Source organism: Scyliorhinus torazame, chromosome 1 (assembly GCF_047496885.1).
Source record: "Scyliorhinus torazame isolate Kashiwa2021f chromosome 1, sScyTor2.1, whole genome shotgun sequence".
NCBI classification, from domain to species: Eukaryota; Metazoa; Chordata; class Chondrichthyes; order Carcharhiniformes; family Scyliorhinidae; genus Scyliorhinus; species Scyliorhinus torazame.
In genome coordinates this window covers 88,383,918-88,393,209 of record NC_092707.1, presented here as the reverse complement: position 1 = coordinate 88,393,209, position 9,292 = coordinate 88,383,918, and positions in this window count along the sequence as shown.

Below are 9,292 nucleotides of genomic sequence, written 5' to 3'. Positions count from 1 at the left end.
CTAATCCCAGTAATGTGGGGGCGCAGAGTTGGGGAAGGACGTAGAGCCTGTAGTTTTTGAACTCCCTCCCTTGCACCGTTAGGGTAACTATGCAGAAGCCTTTGATGTGTACGGAGTGGGATCCTGCAGCTAGGGAAATCTTTTGTGCGCTGGGATGGGTGGTCAAAGAACAGCGTCTTACCGTGTCGGGGTGGATAAAACTCTCCGTGCTCCCGGAGTCGACCAGGCATGGTGTCTCGTGCCCGTTTATCAGCACCGTTGTCGTCGTCGTCTGGAGCGTCCGGGGCCGTGCTTGGTCCAGCGTCATTGAAGCCAGACGTGGTTGTAATGGTTGAGCGTCTTCTTCGAACCCCGTGTAGCCGTCGACACTGGGGTCCGTTGTTGCCGTCCAAGATGGCGTTGGGGGTGAACAAGATGGCTGCCCCATGCATCGCACATGGCTGGGGGGTCACAAGATGGCGGCGGGGGTGGACAAAATGGCCGCCCCCATGCGTCGCACAGGTCTGGGGTGGTCCAAGATGGTGGCGCCCTTCCTCCCCTCGTGGTGGCCGGGACCCAAAATGGCGGCGCCTGCGGGTCTTACATGGGGCGCTGGGGGGGTTGGGGAGCGTTAGGAACGCGCAGGGCTCCCTCTTCTCTGGGGACAGCGGTGGCCGGGACCCAAAGTGGTAGCGCCGGCGGGTCATACATGGGGCGCGGGGGGGGGGGTTTGGGGAGCGTAAACGGCGTGCTGGTCTCCCTGTTCTCCGGGGAGAGCGGTGGTCGGGACCCAGAGTGGTAGCGCCGGTGGGTCATACATGGGGCGCTGGGGGGGTTGGGGAGCGTAAACGGCGTGCAGGGCTCTCTGTTCTCCTGGGACAGCAGCGACTGGCACACAGCCGCGAAATGGCCCTTTTTCCCGCAGCTCTTACAGATCGCTGCGCGGGCCGGGCAGCGCTGCCGGGGGTGTTTCGCCTGGCCGCAGAAATAGCAGCGGGCTCCCCCGGTGCGACTTGGCGTTTGAACCGCGCAAGCCTGTGGGGTGTCCGGGGGGGGGGGTGGGTTTGTCACGATGGGTGCGTACGGAGCCCAATGGGCTGCCGCGCGGTCGGGGCCGTAGGCGCGGGTATTTCGCGCGGCCACGTCTAGGGAGGCTGCTAGGGCCCGTGCCTCTGAGAGTCCTAGCGACTCTTTTTCTAGAAGTCTTTGGCGGATTTGGGAGGAGTTCATACCTGCCACAAAAGCATCGTGCATTAACATGTCCGTGTGTTCATTTGCGTTCACCGGCGGGCAGCTGCAGGCCCGTCCCAAAATTAGTAGCACGGCGTAGAATTCATCTATCGATTCTCCGGGACTTTGCCGCCTCGTTGCGAGTTGATAGCGAGCGTAGATCTGGTTTACTGGGCGAACATAGAGACTTTTTAGTGCTGCGAAGGCTGTCTGGAAATCCTCTGCGTCTTCGATGAGGGAGAAAATCTCCGAGCTTAACCTCGAGTGCAGGACCTGTAGTTTTTGGTCTTCTGTGACCCGGCCGGTGGCCGTTCTGAGGTAGGCCTCAAAACAAGTCTGCCAGTGCTTGAAAGCTGCTGCTGCGTTCACTGCGTGGGGGCTGATCCTCAGGCATTCCGGGATGATCCTGAGCTCCATAGTCCTTTAGTCACGCTTAATAAATTGTTGCGCACAAAGACTCCGAGAGACGAATAGAGTGAAGTCGATGAGGCTTTATTAAGCGTGACTGTTCCCCTGCAGTTCAGTAGTAGACTGCCTGCGGGGGAGGACTCCTGGTACTTATACTCCGCCTTCAGGGCGGAGCTAGAGGTCAACGTTCAACCAGGACCCGGGATCTGTCAGCCAATGACATCACGGCTTCACAGTCCCACATGACCCCTAATGCATACAACCACACTATTGACAGAGTAAACTCTGGTACTCAGCACATGGTGACTGTCTGAATGGCTGGCAATGAGTTCTGTACCCTGAGCCGTCTCCTGATGGACTGCCCAGGAAGTGTCATGTTCCTTGTTTTGTACTGTGTATGCTCTTGTCTGTGATTGGCAGTCGTGTTGTGTGTGCTAATTGGTCCGTTGATCTGTCCATCATTATGTATGTGTGTATGTGCTGTGATGTTCACTTGAATATCATGACACCATTTGCAAAGCCTGACCTTTAAATTCGGCGGCCCTATACCCCCCCTTACTGTCTGCGGCCTCACGACCCTTAAGGCCGACCCGCCTTCCGTTTGCGAACCTCACCCCAGATTGCAAACCCGTCGCCACTAGGAGCAGGTGGTACAGTGCCCAGGACTGGACCTTCATCAGGTCAGAGGTCCAAAGGCTGCTGGGGGAAGGGGTCATCGAAGCGAGCAACAGTCCCTGGAGAGCTCAGGTAGTGGTGGTAAAGACCGGGGAAGAGCATAGGATGGTCATTGACTACAGTCAGACCATCAACAGGTTTACGCAGCTGGACGCGTACCCTCTCCCCCGCATAGCCGACCTGGTAAACAGGATTGCACAATACAAGGTCTTCTCCACGGTGGATCTCAAGTCAGCCTACCACCAGCTACCCCTCCGTAATAGTGACCGCAAGTACACTGCCTTCGAAGCAGATGGACGGCTCTATCATTTTTTAAGAGTTCCCTTTGGTGTCACTAATGGGGTCTCGGTCTTCCAGCGAGCGATGGACCGAATGGTTGACCGGTACGGTTTACGGGCAATGTTCCCGTATCCTGATAATGTCACCATCTGCGGCCATGACCAGCAGGACCACGACACCAACCTCCGCAAATTTCTCCAGACCGCGAAAATCCTTAATCTGACATACAATAAGGATAAATGCGTGTTTAGCACCGACCGTCTAGCCATTCTACACTACGTAGTGCGAAGTGGAGTTATAGGCCCCGACCCTGAGCGCATGCGCCCCCTTATGGAGTTTCCCCCTCCCTCACTGCCCCAAGGCCCTGAACCGCTGCCTCGGGTTCTTCAGCTATTATGCACAGTGAGTCCCCAACTACGCAGACAAAGCCCGGCCCCTAATCCAGTCCACAACCTTCCCCCTGTCAACGGAGGCCCGCCAGGCCTTCAGCCGCATCAAAGCAGACATTGCAAAGGCCATCGATGAGTCCCTCCCCTTCCAGGTCGAGAGCGACGCGTCCGAAGTAACTCTGGCGGCCACCCTCAACCAAGCGGGCAGGCCCGTGGCTTTCTTCTCCCGTACCCTCCATGCTTCCAAAATTTGCCATTCGTCGGTCGAAAAAGAGGCACAAGCCATAGTAGAAGATGTGAGACATTGGAGGCATTACCTGGCTGGCAGGAGATTCACTCTCCTCACGGACCAATGATCAGTTGCCTTCATGTTCGATAATGCACAGCGGGGCAAGATTAAAAACGACAAAATCTTGCGGTGGAGGATAGAACTCTCCACCTTCAACTACGAGATCTTGTACCATCCAGGGAAGCTAAACGAGCCTCCTGATGCCCTGTCCCACGGCACTTGTGCCACTGCACAAGTGGACCGCCTCCGATCCCTCCACGAGGACCTCTGCCACCCAGGGATCACTTGCTTTTTCCATTTTGTCAAGATCCGCAACTTGCCCTACTCCATCGAGCAGGTCACGTCAGTCACCAGGGACTGCCAAATCTGCGCGGAGTGCAAACCGCACTTCTACCGGCCAGAGAGGGCGCACCTGATAAAGGCTTCCGTCCCTTTGAACGCCTCAGCATGGATTTCAAAGACCCCCTCCCCTCCACCGACCGCAACACGTACTTCCTGAACATGATTGACGAGTACTCCCGGTTCCCATTCGCCATCCCCTGCCCACACATGACCACAACCACCGTCATCAAGGCCCTCCAGGGTATCTTTACACTGTCCGGTTTCCCCGCGTACATACACAGTGATAGGGGTCCTCCTTTATGAGCGACGAACTGCGTCAATTCCTGCTCAGCAGGGGCATTGCCTCAAGCAGGACGACCAGTTACAACCCCCAGGGAAACGGGCAGGTAGAGAGGGAGAACAGAATGGTCTGGAAGACTGTTCTACTGGCCCTACGGTCCAGGAATCTCCCAGTCTCCCGCTGGCAAGAAGCCTCCCGATGGCCCTCCAAGCCATCCGGTCGCTGCTCTGTACAACCACAAATCAGACACCTCATGAATGTCTCCTTGTTTTCCCCAGGAAGTCCTCCTCCGGGACCTGGCTCCCAATCTGGCTAGCGACACCCGGACCCATCCTGCTTCGGAAGCACGTGCGGGCGCACAAGTCGGACCCGCTGGTCGGGAAGGTCCAACTGCTGCACGCTAACCCCCAGTACGCCTACGTGGCGTTCCCTGACGGCCGGCAAGATACAGTCTCCCTTCGGGACCTGGCGCCCGCCGGAACCCCACGCGCACCCGAACCATTGCTGCCCCCCCCCCCCCCCCACAGCACCTCACTGGAGGGTCAGTACTCCCGCCGCTCCTGCCTAGGCCCGCCCACCCACTGACGCTCATACAGGCCCCCCCAGCAGCGCCGCCTAGGGGCGACGAAGCTGCCAGGGAGGACGAAACCACGCTCCCGGAGCCGCAACCACCGGGACCCCCACCAGAATCACCACCGAAGCCCAGACGCTCCAGAAGGACGACCAGGCCACCCGATCGACTGATTGCTTCGCTGTGACTCTAACTGTGAACTTTGTAAATATCCTCGACAGCACGGTACCTCCATACCTGGTCATACCATGTTAAAGGCGACTGTTACCACTGACCACCACCCCCGCCGGACTCTTTTTTAACAGGGGGTGAATGTGGTAGTACCAGGTATTGCGGTACCTGAGAGGCTGATGACCATTGGTTAGACCCAGGAGTCTACCATTGGCTGTATTACGTAGCTCTGCCCTGAAGGCGGGGTATAAGAGATGGTGCCGTCCCAGCAGCCTTCACTTTCTGTATCGAAGCTGCTGGGGAAAAGGTTCTAGTAGATTAAAGCCTTCAGTTATGAAATCACTTTGTCTTGAGTGTAATTGATTGCGCATCACAGGTCGATAAATTACTCACCATTTCTACTTTAATAACCCCAATTACAGTTGATTGTGGTTGAGGAAGTTTCATAAAGCATGGGGAGTCCAACGAGTTTCTGAAAAGTCTTTTTATTAACAACAGCATTATCCACACAGGACCCAGTTACATTTCACCGGGTCCTCACTCCTTTTTAGCTGGCTCTACAACAGCCGGCCTGTTATACTACTGCTGGGTTAACTCAGTCCAATGAGCACGGGGAAACAATCATCCCCAGCTGTATGAGTCCTGTGCAGATTATTACTTTTGTGAGGGCCACGAAGAATCCAGCACGAGTTTCAAGGATCCTAAGAAATAACATTTATTTACAATAACATATATCTACACAACAGCAGCAACCTTACTTGCTGCTCACTCCTTCCTGCTAGTTCCAAACTGGCCAGCTTTATTTATGCAGGGAGCCTGCTAATGATTTCTCCGCCCCCTCATTGGGGAAGCTCATACTTCCACAGGATTGTGGGATTGTCATTAGTCCCCAGCCAATGGCAAGCAGGCAGGTTATAAACCCCCCCCCCCCCTCCGAAGTCCAAGGAATCCACCGAAGACCCTGGCGAAGGAGGGCGTCGGACTCGTTTTGCCGCAGGCCGGACACCATTTGCACGAGGCGCTGGATCGGGCGGCGTGTTACGAGATGGAGACCGGCGCTTCCGTGATGAACGGCATAACGGTTGGACATCCACGGCCCATGGGCCCGAGGATTCCCCCTCTGATGCATCCTGTGTCTCCATCTCGGAGTCAGAGTCTGCTGCCTCTGTCATCTCTGTCATCTCGGCGTCTCTATCTCCGCGCGGTTCTGTAACGACCTGCGCAGGCTTTGAGTGAGGCACCAGAGGAAGATTGTGAGGACTACTTTCCATTGTCTCTGGCCTCTGCGGCTGTAGAAATGAGCTCCGGGGGCGGAGAATCTTTGGAAGGGATAGTCTTCTGGACCGAACATGGTCTACATGTTTGGACTGGAGAGTCCCTGGACTTGCACCTGGTAAGATATAGGGCCCGTTTGGTGAAAGATTACACCAGGGACCCATTGGGCACCACCAGCAAAATTGCGAACGAACACTGGGCCACCGGGCGCAAACTGCCGAATCGGCCGATGCCGAGAAAAGCCCTGTCCCTGCCGTTCTTGAGTGCGGCGTACTTTTGCGCCAATGTCCGGGAAAACCATACTAAGGCGGGTGCGCAATCTCCGGCCCATTAAGAGTTCTGTGGGAGCTACCCCAGTCACCGCATGGGCGGTGGTTCTGTACGAAAACAAAAACAAGCCAGTCTCGTGTCCATTGACCCGGAAGACTGCTTCTTTAGGCCTCGTTTGAATGTCTGCACTGCGCGCTCTGCCAACTCATTTGAAGCCGGGTGGTAAGGGGCAGTGCGGATATGGCGTATGCCGTTCATCTTCATGAACCTCGCAAACTCCTCACTGGTGAATGGAGTGCCGTTATCCGTGACCAGCACCTCGGGGAGGCCATGTGTACTAAAAGACAAACGCATCTTCCCAATTGTTGCGCAGGACGCTGTGCCTCGCATCTTATGCACCTCTAGCCATTTAGACTGGGCGTCGATTAATAAAAGGAACGTGGATCCTTGAAAATGGCCGGCGAAATTTGCATGCAAGCGCGCCCAAGGCCGCCCTGGCCATTCCCAGTGATGTAGGGGCGCGGCCGGCGGAAGCTTCTGATGCTCCTGACAAATGGAGCAGCTTTGGGCCACCTTCTCAATGTCGGCATCGAGGCCTGGCCACCAAACATAACTCCGGGCCAACATTTTCATTTTGGTCACACCTGGATGCCCATTGTGCAAGTCTCTTAGTATTAGCTCCTGTCCTTTTTCCGGGACAATCACACGCGTCCCCCACAAGAGGATGCCGTCTTCCACGCTGAATTCTGACAGCTTGGAGGAAAATGCCCGCAACTCGCCTGGGAGCTGTCTATGCTGCCCACCATACAGGACTATGTATGGTGGCAGTGGCATACTGGTAACGTCACTGGACTAGTAATCCAGAGGCCCACGCTAATGCTCTGGGGATGTGGGTTCAAATCCCTTACATTGTATATGTTGTGTTGCCCTATTATGTATTTTCTTTCATTCCCTTTTCTTCTCATGTACTTAATGATCTGTTGAGCTGCTCGTAGAAAAATACTTTTTACTGTACCTCGGTACATGTGACAATAAACAAATCCAATCCAATCCAATGTGTCGAACCTTTGACAGGACTGGCTCCGTCTGGGTCCACTCACGGATCTGTGATGCCGTGACAGGCAAGGTGTCCATAAACTTTAGGGTTGCAACCACCTCACCGGTCGTGGGGGTCGACATGGGGCCTGTCGATAAAGGCAATCGGCTCAGTGCGTCGGCATTCGCTATCTGTGTTCCTGGTTTGTGCTCCAGAGAATACTCGTATGCAGCGAGCAACAAAGCCCAGCGCTGGATCCGTGCAGAAGCAATGGGAGGTATTGGCTTATCCTCTCTGAAAAGTCCCAGCAGAGGCTTATGATCAGTCACGATAGTGAAGTGGCGGCCATACACGTACTGGTGGAAACGTTTCACCGCAAAGACCACTGCCAGGCCCTCCTTCTCGATCTGCGCATACTTTTTTCCCGCTGCAGTCAATGTGTGGGAAGCGAAAGCTACCAGGCGCTCGGCCCCGTTCTCCATCTTGTGGAACAGGACGGCCCCAATACCATACAGGGATGCATCGCATGTGACGAGCAAAGGCTTTCCAGGATCATAGTGGGTTAGGAACCCAGACAACGACAATTGTTGTTTTACCCGCCGGAAAGCGGTTTCTTGCAGCTGACCCCAAACCCAGGTGTGATCTTTCTTTAGCAGAAGGTGCAAAGGTGCCAGTGTAGTTGCCAGATTGGGGAGGAACTTCCCGTAATAGTTTACGAGGCTGAGAAAAGAACGAAGATGCGAAGTGTCAGTCGGGGCGGGGGCATGTTGAATCGCGTGCACCTTCTCTGCGATGGGGTGCAAACCTTCGCGGTCCACCCGATAACCCAGGTAGACTACTTCCTTCACCTGAAAGACGCACTTTGTGCGACGTAAACGGACTCCAGCCTCCGAAAAACGTCTAAGGACAGCCTCCAGATTTTCCAAATGTTCCTGCTCCGACGTCCCTGTAATCAAAACGTCGTCTAAGTAGACAGCAACACGTGGTAAACCTCTCAAAATGCCCTCCATAACGTGTTGAAAAATAGCGCAGGCAGAGGATACTCCAAAGGGCAAACGTGTATATTCACAGGCCCCGGTGTGTATTAATCATTACATATGGTCGGGAGGCAGGGTCCAGCTCCAACTGTAGGTAGGCGTGACTCATATCTAATTTTGTGAACGAGAGTCCACCTTCAAGCTTGCGTTGAGATCCTCTATGCGAGGCATTCGATATCGGTCGAGTCGGGAAGCCGTATTCACTGTAAGTTTGTAGTCGCCGCACAAGCAAACTGTGGCATCTGGCTTCATTACAGGTACAATTAGTGCTGCCCAGTCAGCGAAACGGACGGGCCTGATAATACCCAAAGTTTCCAAACGAGTGAGCTCCCCTTCTACCTTCTCGAGCAAGGCACCGGGGGCGCCCGGAAATAGCGCGGCGTGGCTCCTGGCTCAACTTGGATACGGGCTACGGCCCCTTTTATTTTCCCCAAACCGGGCTGGAATACATCTGGGTATCGTCCTAGTACCTCAGTCAACCCTCCAGAAACTGTTTGGAGGATGTGCTGCCACTGAAAGCGCAAATGGCGCAACCAGTCCCGACCCAACAGGCTGGGCCCATGACCGCGCACCACGATAAGTGGGAAACGCCCCTCCTGGCGTCCATAAACAACAGGGGTCATCGTAGTTCCTGCGATGTCCAATGGTTCCCCTGTGTAGGTGGCCAACCTGGCCTGTGTGTCGGTTAATGTAAGGGTCTGTATACACTGCTTAATGCGGTCGAATGTCCTCTGGGCGATCACGGAGACCGCTGCGCCAGTGTCCAACTCCATCTCAAGCGGGTGACCATTGACCTGTACTGTCACCTTAATGGGGGCCACACGGACACGGCTGACCATATGTCTGACCATATGTCTGACACGGACATGGCTCCTCATCCATTGGTTCTGGAGAAGGCTCCCTTCGGGAAGGAATGTCCGATGGCCACTGGCGTCGATCCGGACGTTGTCTCGCCCAAGATACTGCAGGAGTGCGGGGGGGCGTTTTCGGATGGACGGGGTTGCGCCCCAACGCATGCACTTCCATTCCCTGTATCTCCTGCACTCCTCGTTCTGCACTCT